The following is a 17,564-nucleotide window of genomic DNA, read 5'->3' on the forward strand; positions in this document are numbered from 1 at the left end:
GATTTGAAACGTTGATGGTAAAAATTTCAACACAATCTAATCTAGAAGCAATTAGAAATAATTTGAATGGATTGTGGAAATTTGATCTCTCTAATCCAAGGCCTCCTCGAGCTAGATCCAATGAGATCGATCTCACGATAGTCCCATGCCCATAGCTCCTATAGCAAACAGAAATGCAATCCTATAGAGAGGACTTGGAAATTGTCCTCAATTTTCTTATTTTAGAAAGTGAGAAGCGAGGAGTAAAATTCCTTTTTGGATACCTATTTTTTTTTGAGTAAATAATGGATTAGGGTAATTAACCAGGTCGCCTAGTTAAACCTTAAATCAACCCAAATGAAAATAGGCTATTCCAAGTAATTGGAATTCATCTACAAAAAAGTTGCTAGGAATTAAATTAAATAAAATAAAGCCTGAAATTCCCTTAAACCAAAATCATAGAATTCCTTAATAACTTTCACAAAAAATGTGAATGTCTAAATGTACAGACACACTCAAGGGTCTAATCACATAATGAAAATCAGTCCAAATATATTATTTTACCAAAGGGTTTAATTTAAATAATTAAATAGGATATGTTGACCATATAGGGACAACATTGGTCAAATTTGAACAGTTGAATCACTAACTCCATGTGTCACTACCAAGGATATAAATCCTACACACTAAAACAAATGATCAAGTGTAATTTCATATAATAACATAGTTGAAGCAATAAATACATTAAATGACCTAATTTAAGCATTTATTTAATTGCACTAAATTAATCCATTTACATCACTCACTTTTGGATAAAGCATCACAAAGCAAGAATGAAGTAAATAACTATAGCATCAAATCCAACATATAAACTTAATCAGAGGATATGTCCAAATATTGGATAACCAAATATCATCATAAAACATACTGTCATCTCAAAAAGGCATTATCATGCAGATATGATAAACTCAATAACATAGTAATCTAACATCTATGATACTAGAAATCAAAGTATAACATCTAACTATCAGGTCATCTCAAATGTAAAAATAACATGAGTAACAAGTATCTCTCAGATCAATATATAACAAGGTATAGACTACAAATATGAGAGGCACTACATCCTCCCCCACTAGGCATAGGCTTACTCCTCCAAAAACCTACAAAAATATAGGGGTATGAATCTCTCAATCATGTAGCATCCTCCCAAGTAGCAAAAGTCTCAACATTTGGATCCCGCTAGACCCTTAGCTAGTCTATGTCCCAACCTCTCAGGATTAGCCTTTGATGTTGAAGGATGTGGATGGGCTCCAAAGAAATTTTCCCATCCTCTACATGCAAAGAATCCCAATCAAGTACATAGGTCATGTCGAGAATATATTACCTCAAAACATAATCATGGCAAAAATCATGGATGCACAATAGTCTAGGTGGCAATGCTAGTCGATAAGAAATAGGACTAATCCTCTCGAGGATCTCGAACATTCTGACAAAATGTGGTGTCAACTTAGAGCCTTTCCCATAATGGATGGGGCTCTTCCTTAGATGCACTCTCAAAAACACCCTACCACCAACAAAAAAGTGACAATCCAACCTATGGAAATTTTCATACTTCTTTTACATGTCTTCAAAAGTATCCAAATTCTCTCTAATATAAACAACCTATTACTACATATCCTAAAGCATCTCTAGAACTAAAAGTACTCAATCCTCCAAACGGTCCCATCTCAAAGGGGTACAACATAGTTTACCATACAAGATTTGAAAAAGTGACATGCAAAGAGAACTATGATACCCATTTTTATAAGAAAACTCAACAACGTATAAATAATCCTCCTACTTCACCTTCCTATCCATCATATATATTTGAAGAATGTCTTCCAAAACCTGGTTTGTTCTCTCTATTTGACCATTGGTCTATGGGTGGTAAGTGGAACTAAAATTGAGTTGCACACCCAAAGCATGCTAGAGGGACATCCATAGTGTTGAAGTAAACACTGGATCTCTATCTGATATAATCCGATGAAGGATCCCATGCAATCAAACAATGTCTTCCAAGAAAATATGTGTCATAGAAGAAGCTATGTAGGATGTCCTCATGGGTGAAAAATGTGCTACCTTGGAAAATTTGTCCACTGTCACCATGATACAATTATGTCATTGTGATGACATAGGAAATCCTATGATAAAATAAATAGATATAGTATCCTATTTCCACTCTAGAATGGTATGTGATTTAAAAAGACACATCGGATACTAATGTTTTTCCTTCACTCTCTAGCACTTGAGACATCGAGCAACAAAATCAGCAATATCATGCTTTGTCCCTGTCCAAAAGTATAATTGTATAAGATTAGCATGCATCTTCTTGATGTCGAGATGTGTAGAATATGGTGCATGATGTGCTTCCAACAAAATTAAGGTATGAGGATCACTAGACACTAGTACATAGATATGCCCCAAGTATCATAGTAGTCCATTGAGCTCAAGAAAATAACCTGAAAACCTCCCCTTAAGGGTATGTCAAGACCCAATCTTACCTCTCACCTCCTAATACCATTTGACACTAGGTAAACCCTCCAAAATACAATCTCATATCTCATGTTGCCTCCTATTCAAGGCATCTGTGATAACATTTTCCTTCCTTTTAATATAGTGAACATCAATGTCATACTCACATAGGAACTCCATCCAATGATGTTGTCGTGCATTCAAGTTTGGCTAAGTAAAGATATACTACAAGATACACTAATTGCTATATAGCTTAAACCTATGTCCCAAAAGGAAATGCCTCCAACATATAAGAGCATGCACTATGGCCATAAGTTCCAAATCATGAGTGGGGTAGTTAATCTCATGGTCCTTCAACTTTCTAGACTTGTATGCAATCACTCAACCATCCTGCATCAATACTACACCCACACCTTCCAAAAAATAATCTATGCAAACCATAAAATCTCCTATAGGATTAGGCACTACAAGGATTGGTGCACTAGTCAAATGCTCCTTAACAACATTAAATATTTCTTCACATTGGTCTAACCAAACATGCTTCTTCCCTTTCTTCTAAAGAAAAGTGATGGGATGAGCCACACATAAAAAATCCTTCGCAAGTCAATGGTAGTAACCTTCCAATCCCATGAAACTATTAATCTCAAAAACATTAGTGGGTACTAGCCAATCCATTATAGCTCAGATTTTCTCTAGATCCATCGCAATGCCATCACCTACAATGATATGCCACAAATACTTCACCTCTAACTGGAAGAATCTATATTTACCCAAGTTGTCATACAACTGATGATCTTGTAAGCACTGCAACACTTGGCATAAATGGACCTCATGTTCCTCTATAGTCTTGGAATAGATCAATATGTCATCCAAGAATAAAATGGCACACTGATTGAGGTATGTGTGAAATATTTCATTCATCAGATTTGTGAACACTAATGGCACATTGGTTAACCCAAAGGATACAACCATGAACTCCTAATGCCCATAACATGTATAAAAAGTTGTTTGATAAATTTTGGCCTCATGAATAAGAAGCTGATGGTACCCCACCTTAAGATCATTCTTCAAGGACACTCACACTCCCTTCATTTGATCAAATAAGTCATCTATTCTCGATAAAGGATATTAGTTCTACACTATCACCTTATTCAATTATTGGTAATCAATTCATAAACACAAAGATCCATCTTTCTTCTTCATATAGATGATTGCTACACCCCATAAGGATACACTAAGATGAATATGGCCCTTGACCAACAATTCCTCCAACTGCAATCTGAGCTCACTCAACTCTTGAGTAATCATATAGTAAGGAGCTCATGATATTGGCTCTACTTTTGGAATGAGATCGATCCATAAATCAATGTCACATTATAGTGGCATACCTAGTATCTCATCAAGAAACATGTCTACATAATCATGAAGGAGTGGGTGATCATCAAGTGTCATTGTATGGCTCTTAGCCTCCTCAAGATCACTGACAGAGACTACAAATATCTAACATCCCTTCCGCACACTCTACTTTAGCTGAGTAGTTGAGATCATCCAAAGTGAGGCTGGTCTTTGGACCCCTAAAAGCTCTACTAGCCCACCTATGGCATTAACACACTGTACTGACTTACATCGACAATCTATATTTTCCTAATGGGTGGCTAACCAATCCATGCCCAACACAATATCATAGAATCCTAGAGGTAGGATGGAAAGGTCCATTGTGGTGGTGAAGGTACCCATGTCCAATTCACATCCACTAACCAAGGAGTCTACAACCACTTTGGATCCTATGGATAACTCAAATTGCCACCTATTGACCTAATGTAATGCCACTAGCCCACATCGTTGAACATGAGATGGTAAAATAAAAGAATCTAAAGCATCTAAGTCAAATATTATTGAAGATGAAATACCATGCAACATACTTGTAGCCTCCAAGGTCAGTTTGGGTATTGTTAGAGAACCTACTAAAATCTAGGTGCTGGAGGACCTTGATAGAAGCATCCGCTATGATGAGCTCCTTGACCCGGCTCTTCTAGTTATCTCTAACAATGTGCGAGAAACTAGTTTCAACTTCCTGAATAATGCAAAGAACAATCTAATTGACAACTTTCATTCCATCAAGTGGCTTTTTCAGGAAATTGAGGCTCTAAAGGATAGGAGCAACCAACCCAACAACCAGGATACTGACAAGGACCAGGTGGGTGTATATGAGAAATATGTTAGCAAGAAACACTAATCTATCAAGAGAACAAAGCATTAACTAACAAAGATTAACATAACATATGAGATAGACAAAGTGAAACCCTCAAATGAGAATATGAGCCATGGAATGGCTCTCCCAATGAGGATGGTCACTTGATTTAGGGATGAGTCTATTTGATAGGATTTGGGATGTATGCTCAAGCTTCAAATTTGCTTCAATGGTGGGGATGGGTAATGGAAATTTGGTAGCTTTGTGAGCTCTCAAATTAGCATTATAAGGGTATGGTTAAGGGTTTTTGTTTCTCAAACTAGCATTATAACTTTAGCTCAAAAGTTGTGATGAAATGGCTTGGGAGAGGATTCAGTTTATAGGCTAAAGGCTTGAGGGATGGAGGGTTAAGATGAAAGAAGAGATGAAAGCTTAAGGAAGGCTACGATGTACTCAAAGGGGAGCACATGGATTGTGCTTGTTTAGCACCAACCAAGGAGTGACACATGTCACTGGGTGAGTGGATGGAGGAAAGGGGATGGATGAGTCAACAAAGGAGGCTCAAGACCCTCATAAATGGCTTGTAAGAGCAATGAATGGGCTTGTAAGAGTCTTTATGGCCTTGTAAGAGCATTCATTGTTGGGTGGTTGGGATATTTTGGAGGGAGTTGAGATTGTTGACTTTTCTTGGCTTAGGAAAGTCTTAAGCTTACTTAGGGAATGTGACAAGGTTGGGGGGGGATTAGAGGTGATTTAGGATTAGATTAGGCTTGTTAGAGATATGCAAGTGGATGGCATTCATGAGGGTGGGTGAGTTAGTAGCTAAACTTGGTTAGTATGGGTGGATGGGGTGGATTAGGCTAAATGAAGGGTTAGGGATAGGTTAGGGGTTATTAGATTTGGGGGTTTTATTTATCAAATAGATTTATTTAATAAATGGGGATTTTGGAATTAGATAGAAGAATAGGATTTAATTGATAAATGATAAGTTATTTGATTTATCAATCAGGACTATAGATGATTTAATAGGATTAATCAACTAGGGGATGGCAAAGGATTAATTAAATAGGAATTTAATTAATGATGCCTTTAGAGATAACTAAATAGGATTACCAAAGCAATGCAATCAAATTTAGGTGTCTACATTTTGCCCCTCTTTGACATAGTGTTGAGACAACACTATTTCAAAGAAGTTCGAATAAAGATGACACAAAGAAGATGTTTTAGTAGCAAGGTTGCCCCAGTCTTGGATAAGAAGAGGAGAGACTAGACTTAGATGATGCCCCCTCAAGAAGGCAGCAGAGAGAGAAATGAGGCTCGACAGCTTCTTGAAAAGCACCAGAAATAGAGACAAGAAGAGACACAGATTGGCAAAGAGAAGGGGCAGAATTAGCTCAAACTCTCACTATGGGAGAATGATAAAGGGAGGTCAGAGGCATAAGAGGAAGCAAGCTTAAGATTTTCCAAGATTGGGGGGGGAGGAAAGAGTGGACCACTATAAAAAGGAATCCAGGATAGGGGGAGGGATGATGGGATGACAAAGCTGATGCAACAGGATTTCAAAGAGTCAAATTGGCGGAAGATGGATTTCGGAGAGGGTTGTCTCATCATGACAATAACTTGAGTATTGCCTCAACCCAAGAAGTTGCTTCTCATATTGATCCACTGACATATTCCCTTGCTTGAGCTCATGAAATTCATCGATACAGGCCTTATGTACAGTGAAGAATGAAATTTCTCTTTGAATCTCTCCTCAAAGATCTCCCAAGTAAGATCTACCACATCAATACAAAGCTTCTCACTCTCCATATCCCACATATAGATCAGTAGTCTTTCAGTCATGTGATAGAACAATGAGCCTTCACATTGTTCCATAGGCTAGTAAAGAGAAGCAATGCCCCACATCTAGTAACTAGGTCTTTGCCTTGAGTTTTGTTCCTTGGCCATCAAACAGTGGTGGTTTATACCTTTGAATTTCTTGCATCATCTCCAACTAGGTGAGGTTATCATCATCTCGACCATGACCTCTCCATTGGTGCCCTCTTCTGCTAGGTGGTGTATGAGAATATTCATGCTAATGGCCACATTCCTCCTCTTCACTATGATATGACATATGAGAATCTCCATGATGAGATCCCTCTTCTTGGCCATGATCCCATTAGTTTTCCTCAACATGAGGTTCCAACCAAGCTATAATCTCTTGTAGCAAAGGCAGGCAAATGTACCAAATTTTGGTGCCAAAAAGATGACACCCAAATTAGAATTTTACAATTCCAAAAGAATGCATGTGCTATGTTGTGTGCGCACTATAAAAACTTAGAACTTTTTATATGTGGGCTACAAACCCATGACCCCTTTCATTTCATGTTAGTTGGTTTTTTTTTTCCCTCTTTCCCCTCAATAGCATACACACAGTTTGTAAAATTTGAATAATTTTCTCAATAACCTCCTCAAAATGCCTCCTCATTGCTGGAGATCAAGATCGGGATCACTTAGTATGTTTTCTACTCTTATTTTTGTGTTGTTTTGTATCTTTTTGCATTTTTTTGTATGTTTTTGCATTGTTTTGTATTTTTTTAGTTTTTCTTCAAATTTGTTTATTTATTTAAAATTCAATTGGTTTCTTATCAGGAAATGTGAATAATCAACCACCAAATCACCAACCTAATCAACAAAATCAAAGTAAAAAACCTCCATAAGATCAAAATCAAAACCCTCCACAAGATCAAAATGAACTTCCACAACCTCCACTAATTCAAAGACGTCCTCCTGGCACTCAAGACAATATAATGAATGAAATAGAAAGAGGGAAAATTAATTAGAAGTAATCATTGGTAGGTTGAAAGCTTGTAGGAATACTAATCCTATGAGAGTACAATCGACATCCTCTCTTGAGTCCATTATGAGCCATGTAGCTTTTGTTAGTGGTTAGTTGGATATTTTTCATGTTAAGAGAGAAGAAAAAAGAAGATATTATGCAAACAAATTATCCTATAAAGATGTAAGAAAAAAGGAAACAAAAAAAGCTAGCATATGTTCATTGTTTAAAAAACCTAGAAAAAATACAACTAAAAGGTTTCCCATCTATTGGTGCATACATGATGATATTAGAAATAACTTTTGGGATAGATGGTGGATGGTCTTTGATGCCCCTTCCTACACTAATCACGAGGTTCTAATGCATTTCTTAAACAAATTATATTGTGAATTTCTCCTTAGGGAGATCCCCAATTATTTTGATATGTTAGATTCTCTAAGTAGAGGTGGGGGTCATCATTTGAGAGGTTGGGGGCACATAATAACCCTAATATAAATAGGGTGTCTATTCTTAAGCCACGAGGTGAGCATGCAATTATTTATTCAGTAGTAAAGGAACATGTAGAGACTAGTACTCTAGGGACTATCAATGCTTTGACACAGACCATCATTCATTGTGTTAGTCCATTAGTTGAGGAGGAGCCTATTTTCATTGTGGTCACATGTGCACATCATGTGGATCCTTATGCACATTTGGTATTCATGTTGGAGACACTATGAAAGATGGGCTAGTCATTGATGAGTTCCACAGTGACACATTTGGCATTGACACATAGGTAAATTACAAATATAATAAACTAATTTTCTCACATTTCATATGTATAGTGAATGACTAATTAATTAGTAGCCTTGACATTGTTCAAAATTCAATGTAAGAGTGTTGATGGCCCTAGTACAAATTCCCCAACCCCATTTAATGTCTCATCGACGAGCTGAGAGGTATGTAGTGATTCAATCATTTAAATTAATACACATATTTATTAAGTAATCAAATGAAGGATCGAAAAAAAAAACAATTATCCATGTGCATCAGTTATCTAATAAACCATTGAAATTCACAAGGGACTCTAAGCCTAGGCATGATACGAGCTTCATAGAGCTACATTTGTTTCATGTTAATTTAATTCATTTGATTATATTTGTTTCACATTTCATGTTACATGTAAATTGTATTATATGATCTATAGTTGTTGACATTTGAGACTCCTCATGTTCGCCAGTCCATCGATCATGGAGTTACTACCACAATGGCTAGTTTAGAGCCATTGACCAAAGTATGAAAGAGTTTTCATGGTTTTAGTTGTTACTTATAATAGTTAGTATTGAAATTTCAAATGGTATTTATAAGTATGATTGAGTGATTATATTGACTAAATTGTAGAGCCTTGATACTCCTAATCATCCATGAGCCTTTGAGGTGGATGTATAGAGTGACTTTTTGATGGAAATAAGAAAATAATTAATTTCATCTATACATATATTTGATTTCAATGTATAATAATTATTGATTCATATCTACTTTGTTTATATCAACTCGAGTTAGAGAGGAGCCTAAACAAGAGGATGAGCAAGTGTGTGAGGAAGATCCCATCATCCCCATCATCTCCCTCCATGCAATGACCAAAGAACTCTAAGGATTTTTTTCCTTCCCCTCATGGGAAGGAGAAGATATAGGGATAGACACACATGTATAGGCATTAGTAGATATATATCTTGGACTTTATGTTAGTAGACATATTCAACATACATTTAATGTATGACATATATTTGATGCATGACATTATTAGACTTACGACATTATTGGTTATCATAATATATGATATGTTTGTTCATGTATGGCATTATTGGTTTTCATAATATATTATATGTTTTTTCATGTATGACATTATTTGTTATCATAATATATATTATATGTTTGTTCATGTATGAGATTATTGGTCATCATAATATATTATATGTGTTTTCATTTATCACATTACTGGCTATCATAACATATATCTTTTTTTTTTTCTTTTTTTATGTTTTAAGTACATTTTATGTATTTCATTTTAATGTAATCTGCATCCAAAATGATGCAAAGTGCTCACACCAAAAGCTAGTGGATTCCCAAAAAGAACACTTATAGGGAAAACTACCTTTCCCACCTTCCTAAGTGTCTTCAAAGACTCTTTCCAACTTGGTTACATCACTGAAAAATCTTCTACCCAACTTCACAAAACCACTTGATCACTTTCCCTATTCAAGAATTAGGAAGCAATAAGGAGAAAATGAGAAAATTTGAGAAATGGATCATAATCAACTTCTTTCTTCAAACTAACACCTTAGACACTTCAAGGAACACCTAATAACTATCTCAAAAACTTTATTCTATCATATATTCCATTATTTGAAGAGATTCTTCAACATCCTATGAGTGAAAACAATCTTCCAACTTCCTATGATTGTATTTTCTTTGCAACAGCATGTAATTTGCTGATTTTTTGCCAACTTTTCACAAAGGGAAGTGATTATGTTTCAAACCAATATAATGGCTATTAAGACAACCAAGAAGATCCTTAACATCCTCCACAAACTCCATTCAATGATAACATGCAGCTAAATTAGTGTTTCATTCTAAAATAAGGAGTATTAATATTTCACAATAACTCAATGATCCTATATACAAGTTTAAAATCAAAAGTGATTCCTTACCATATAAAAAGAACTTAATAATCACCAACATATTATACTTCATCTAACTCCATAGAGTATATTTTCATAATTTGACATCTATTCAAACTGATTACTAGTTGGTTTGATTGGTTACAAGGTTAATTTCAATGTTTTCCATAAAATTGCTAAAATTGCCAAAAACTTGTCAGCAACTTTTATTGCACAAAATGTATTTTTTGTACTAACTCATCCTAGAACTTAACCAAGTGGTTTTTGGTAACACATAGGACCTATATAAGTTTTAATGACTCTCAAAACACTTCTTAAGTCAACTTATTAACAAAAACAACAAAAAAGAAAAAATCTTTAGGACTAAGGCAACTTGGGTTTATAGGTGACCTCAAGTTCCTTGACTTTACAAACAAGGATTTCCTTATAACCATAAAAAGTAGCATGTTTAAAATGAGGTGTATGATAAACTCTTTACCTTATATCATGAGTCTAAATCATTTAATGAGATGACATATCTAGTTGTCACCTAGGTGCCCTGTACCACAAGTTTCAACATCACCTGAGATGGGGTTGCAAAATCAAAATGGAATCCAATCTCCAAAAAGAGAGAGAGGTTATTGTAGCTATCAAAAAAATGATCTTGTAGCACCTATAATTGCATCCATACCTCACACAAGATCTAAAATATGCCATGTCAAAGATTGTTTCCCTATGGCATTTAATGACTCTTAGGGTGAATTTAGTTTGTCATACCTGATAATGTTCAAGCACTCAATGGAATGGGATGATCTTGGAAATAGGGTTTACCCAGCCACTTGGAGCTAATAGAATAGATAGTTTGATCCCACAATGAATAGTTGGAGACATTTACCAGTTGGTGACTTTGTACTAGCCAATGCTACAAGTGTCAGCATCACTCGAGATAGGGCCATAAAATCAAAGTAGAATCCAATCTCCAAAAAGTGAGAAAGGTTATTGTAGATAATAGAAATATAGTCTTGTAGCACCTAGAATTCCATCCATACTTCACACGAGCACCAAGATATGCCATGTTAATGATTTCTTCCCTATGGCATTTAGAGACTCTTAGGGTCAATTTGGTTTGGCTTGCCTAAGAATGTTTGAGCACTCAATGAGATGGGATGATCTTGGAAATAGGGTTTACCTAGCCATCCAGAGTGAATAGAATAGAAAATTTTATCCCAAGACAAATGGTTGGAGAGATTCACCAATTGGTGACTTTGTACTAGTTGACACTACAAGTTTCAAGAGATTCACTAGTTGGTGACTTTGTACTAGCTATTATAAAAAAGTGAGAGATATTATTGTAGGTGTTGAAAACATAGTCTTGTAGCACCTAAAATTACATCTATACCTCACACGAGCTCTGAGATATGCCCTATCAAAGATCACTACCCTATGGCATTTAGTGACTCGCATGATCAATTTGGTTTTTCATGCTAGAGAATGTTCAAGCTCTCAATAGGATGGGACAAGCTTGGGACTAGGGTTTATTTGGCCACTTGGAGCTAATAGAATAGATAGTTTGATCCCATGACAAATAGTTGGAGAGATTCACTAGTTGGTGACTTTATACTAGCCAACATTACAAGTTTTAGCATCACCCGAGATGCGGCCGCAAAATGAAAATGGAATCTGATCTCCAAAAAGAGAGAGAGGTTATTGTAGGTGTTTGCAAGATGGTACTATAACACCTTCAATTGCATCCATACATAGCACAAGCTCTAATATATGCCATGTCAAATATCATTGCCCTATGGCATTTAGTGACTCTTAGGGTCAATTCAATTATTCAATTTGACACGCCCGAGAATGTTTGAGTGCTCAATGGGATGGGATGAGCTTGGTACTAGGGTTTACCTAGCTACCTAGATCTACTAGAATAAACATTTTGATCCCACAAAAAATAGTTGGAGACATTCATCCATTGGTGACTTTGTACTAGCCAACACTACAAGTTTTAGCATCATCCAAGATGGGGACGTAAAATCAATATAGAATCCAATCTCCAAAAAGAAATGGATTTTATTTTAGGTGTCAAAAACATGGTCTTGTAACACCCAATATTGCATCCATATCTTGCATAAGCTCTGAGATATGTCTCATCAAAGATCACTTCCCTATGGCATTTAGTGACTCTTAGGGTCAATTCAGTTTGGCATGCCTGAGAATCTTTGAGTGCTTAATAGGATGGGATGAACTTGGGACTAGGGTTTACCTAGTCACCCAGAGCTAATAGAATAGACAATTCTATCCCACAATGAATGGTTGAAGAGATTCACTAGTAGGCCACTTTGTACTACCTAACACTACAAGTTTCAACATTACCCGAGATGGGGCCGCAAGATCAAAATAGAATCCAATCTTGAAAAAGTGAGATAGGTTAGTGTAGGTGTCTGAAATATGATCCTAAATCACCTAGAGTTGTATCCATATCTCACAAGAGCTTTGAGATATACCCCACCAAAGATCACTACCCTATGGCATATAGTGACTCTTAGGGTCAATTCAGTTTGGCATGCCTGAGAATGTTTGAGGACTCAACAAGATAGGATGAGCTTGGGACTAGGGTTTACCTAGCCACTTGGAGCTAATAGAATAGATAGTTCAATCTCATAAAAAATGGCATGATTTTCTCCATAACACCCAACTTCATGGTGACCATCTATGGCATGGTCATAGACTTTCATTTCCACACAAGAATAGTGACAATGTGATGCAATGTATCCATACAACTTATGACCACTTGAGGAAGCAAAAAATAAGTGAATAAGAAATTGGCTACTAACCATAGATATTTCAAAGAAATTGAAAACACTATATTATTCTTTCAAGATAAATGAGGTACCAAGTTTGAAAATAAAGTTGAAATGATTCTCATCAGTGGCATGGCCAAGAACTACTTTAATTTCAATACAATGACTAATAGTTGGCCTAACTCCCCATGCCTTCTCATTCCTATGAAGGAAATCTTAATAAGTTAATTGACTAATCAAAGATGCTAAAATCGAAGATCCTATGTGGCATCAGCAATGGAGCAATTACAAAGATTTTGTAGATGATGCAAAAAAAATGTTCTTGACATCTTTACATTGAAGGATGTTGAATTATTAGTAACTTACCTAGGCATATCTTTTCAAGAAATATTTTCCCAAATACTTTAGGAAATCATGCTAAATTGAAATAAATAAAGGTGGACTTTATAGTTGTGGAAACAAATGACTTCCATTTGCAAAAATAATGCAATTAATGCAACAAAAATTCTGACACCACCTTCCAAGTAGTTTCATGTTATCTGTTTAAAGTTTGAACACTTCGTTCATTCCCTTAACAAGTGGTTGTGTATTAATTTGAACTCACTTGATGTGGTTGTACATGATATGTAGGTTTTAATTTCAAACTTTTTTCATGGTTATCTAATTTCAAATTATTATATGGTGTAGTCGAGTGCTGACATAGTTATTATATATGGTATGTTGTACTATTTAATTTTTTGAGAACTAATGCCTATAGTGCACCCAATTTAGTTGTTATAAAGATGTGATGTTAGTGAATGAATTCTTGCTAATACTATTCTTCTATTATATGTAGATTTCAACCCTTTTTTGGATCCACAGGCTCAATCACCAGCCCATAGAATTGGCCAAGAGAAAACTATGATTGTAAAAAATATTACAGCGATCAAGAAGAAAATTGGCCATGGAGAATCTGGTTATGAATTCTAATAAGAATGAAACTATTAAGGAATTGCATGATATATTAATTCATGGTGAAAGGAATATTCTTAATGAGCATGGAATTGCAACTACATATATTAAATATATAAAGGAAGATATAGAAAACCTAATTAATAGAGAGAATAATCTGAGAGAAAAGGACATTTCAGAAGAAAATGTTTATCTTGGTGTCATCTAGGGTATTCCAATTACTCAGGATGAAGAGACAAAACCTATAGCTAATGGGAAAGAGTGGGAAGAACTCCTTGGACCCATGAAAGATGTTATAGATAATTAGAAAGAGCTAGGAAAGGGAAAGTGACAAAAGAAAGAAGTAACATATGCATGTGAGCCTATGTCAGATGATGATGATGAATACTCACCATCAGCTAGTAGCTCAAGTAGTGATAGAAGCTTGTCAATGCACATGTACACAAACACAAACAATTTAGATAGAGAAGTAACAAGTTCTATAGAATTATTGATGGAGCAATGTGAAATGAAACCTCAAATTGACTTATTAGTAGGAAAAGAATCTGGTCACAAACTTTATTCTAGCACCACAAATGTTTCAATTAGAAATGCCTACTCATCAATGGGCTTGCATTTACAAGATTTGGGAAGACAGGATACTCAAGCTGGGCATGATCCCTTAAATTTCTCATCAAAATATATTAATGATCTTAATAGGACAACAAGACACACATTGCCATCTTTGGTGAGGTAGTCTCACTCTTTTAATAATGAAGGCCAACTATCTATAATCCAAGGTTTTAATTTAGCTAAAAAATGGAGAGCTTCTCAAGGTACTTATTTCTTTCATGGAGTTCCTAATAAATCTCAAGGTTCTCATTTGGGTGACCAACTACCAAGAGGCCCATGAATAGACCTATTGATTTCCCAAATTGGCAAAAGGGTAGATCTCAATCAAAGAGATGTGGAAATCCTAACTAATATAAAGTTATTGTAGATCAAATGGGTGCATCTCCTTTAGTGAAAAATATAATTGCTTCCAAATAATTTAGTTTAAATGGATATTGTCAGTTCCCAAACATGTCCCAGTCAAGTAGATGACCAAGATGTTGCTTGAGTAAAGGGGATACTAGTTTATTAAGGTATCAGTGCATCTCCTTCACTGAAAAATATAATTGCTTCCAAATGCTTTAGTTTAAATGGAGATTATTAGTTCCCAAACATGTCACAGTTAAGCAGATGACCAAGATGTTGCTTGAGTAAAGGGGATACTAGTTTATTAAGGTATCTTTATGATCCCACTTGCATTTAGTTACTATTTTTTGAGTAGGTAGCTAGTTGCTTCGATGTGGGATTTCTATAATATATGATGTCCTCATACAAGTACATGCCATTTTTTGTAAAAAAATTCTATTGTAAAGGATGAGTGAACAATATCTGTAATGTCCCTTTTTGGGACTAAAGAATATAACTATTAAAATCACAAAGCTTCCATGCTATTGTAATGGAGATTATGTACAATATAATTTTGCTAATTTTGATTTGGTCAATAATACTATATACATATGTAAGAATAATACAGTTCTTAATTGTCTGACTATTATGAATGACTTATTGCCTCTGTTTTGGAAAAATCTTTGTTGTATACAATACTCAATATTAGTATACCTTTATATATTTTATTGGTTAATGTTCATATATGCATATATCCTTCAATGATGTGCCTTTTCTTTATTGGATGCACTTGCTTCAAATTCTTAGAATGACTATTTATTACCTACTGGAGGGTTGTGCCTCTTCGGTGTCTCCTCAAGAGTAGTGTCTCTTCCATGCTCCCCTTCTCTCCCTATCCCACCTTCTCCCATCCCCTTCTCTCTCTCTCTCTCTCTCTCTCTCTCTCTCTCTCTCTCTCTCTCTCTCTCTCTCTCTCCATCCCTCTCTTCCTATTCAATCTAATGAACCAATTAGATCTACTCTACATTTTAATATCTCAAGTGTTGCCTCATGGTCTAACTTGTAAACCTTCCAAAGAGTCTTATTATGTGGTTTTCCACCATATTTTATCAAGTGGACATTTGATGCAACAACAAGGTTTGAATAATGAAGAATCCTCCTCTCTATTTTCCAATCCTCGAATAACCACTAGTTAGGGTTCTTTATAGAATATCATCTAAGCCATGTGTTGGTTACAACCACCACACCAATATGGTACTCTAAACCTTCAAAATCTATAACTGAGTGATCCAAAAATAATTTGGCCTAGGCACAATGACACAAGTAATAATATGTCTCTTCTTTTGTCTTTAGGTGCAATAACAAAAAAAAATAGCCTATAGTGATAAATGTACAAGATGTGGTCATTAATTCAGTAAATACTTAGCTAAAAGTTATAAAGTTACATATTGAATTTACAAAGATATATATATTACCAGGTTGCACTAGATTAGACAATTGGTCAAAATCAATAGATGAATCCTCTCTACCATTTCTAGTGCTTTTGGGGGATGATAGGTGTCATTTGGGTCCAAAACCTATATATCACAATTTTCCACCCATTCAATTGACTCACACTCATCCCAATTTTCCTCTGCACATGATGGACAATAGCATGCCATTCTACATGTGTGGATACTCCATGAACCTACATCAGAGCTTCTAGAAGAGTGCAACTCACTTGATCTTGTTAGTGTGCAACAATCCTCATATGGTGCAATGTTAGTATTATCTATCAACTAAAAAAATCTACAAACCATATACTTACCTTCCTTACCTGGACCCATTGTAGTGTTACAACAGTGGATGATGGATTTTGCATCTATCAATGTTGATCCATCTTTTTATTTTAGTCTTCATGAGCTAAGGCTCTTTTGATGCATGCACTTGCAAATGCATGAATGTTATGTGAACAAATACGAAAACTTGTTGAGAAGTATAATACTTTGCTTGCACCTCATTTTTTGGTTGTAGTGTGTAGTTCTCTATGAATTCTATAGCTAAAATAATGGTATCTAGTGGAATGTATCCTTGCACAACTTGAATTGAAAATCCATCAATTGAGCTCTATGTGTATGCCTTGCATACTCATAAATAATATTTTCATGAAAGATCTCCATGAACTCATACACTGACATCTTTTCAATGACTAAATCACATCTTTTACCCTATTTTCCATCTTTTAGAATATATGTCACTATCTTATTTTTTTTAATCTACTATTTCATTTTCAATTGCATGTGTGCTATCCATATGTTCACAAGTTGATAAAAATTGCAAAGAACCACAAAATAAGCATGTACAATCCAAGCATGACATCTTGTAAAATTGTTGACCATCCCCTATTTCACATAAAATGTTGGATATGAATTTCCTTGAAGATCTAGCTGGCTCATTCATGTCAAAATCTTGCAAAACAAACTTAGAATGCAAAAACAGACATATATTCCTTAAAACATCAAAATAGTTAGAAAGTTCAATATGTATCCTACAATAAGAAGTTGTGTGTGTGTGATTTATCTTCACATAAAAAGGTTTACCCATCTCAAAAACTATTTGACTTATTCAAATTTGAGGATACATACTAATAAATTTTGCAAAAAATTGTGTCTGGGTTGAGTCTAAAAAATGTTTTGCATGTGGATCATGATTTCGGCTACCAATCCTCCTTCTTACAACATCCGTTTGATTAGGGAAAA

The sequence above is a fragment of the Cupressus sempervirens genome, chromosome 2 (genome assembly GCF_028749045.1).
Source record: "Cupressus sempervirens isolate cs-2001-9-10 chromosome 2, ASM2874904v1, whole genome shotgun sequence".
Lineage (NCBI taxonomy): Eukaryota > Viridiplantae > Streptophyta > Pinopsida > Cupressales > Cupressaceae > Cupressus > Cupressus sempervirens.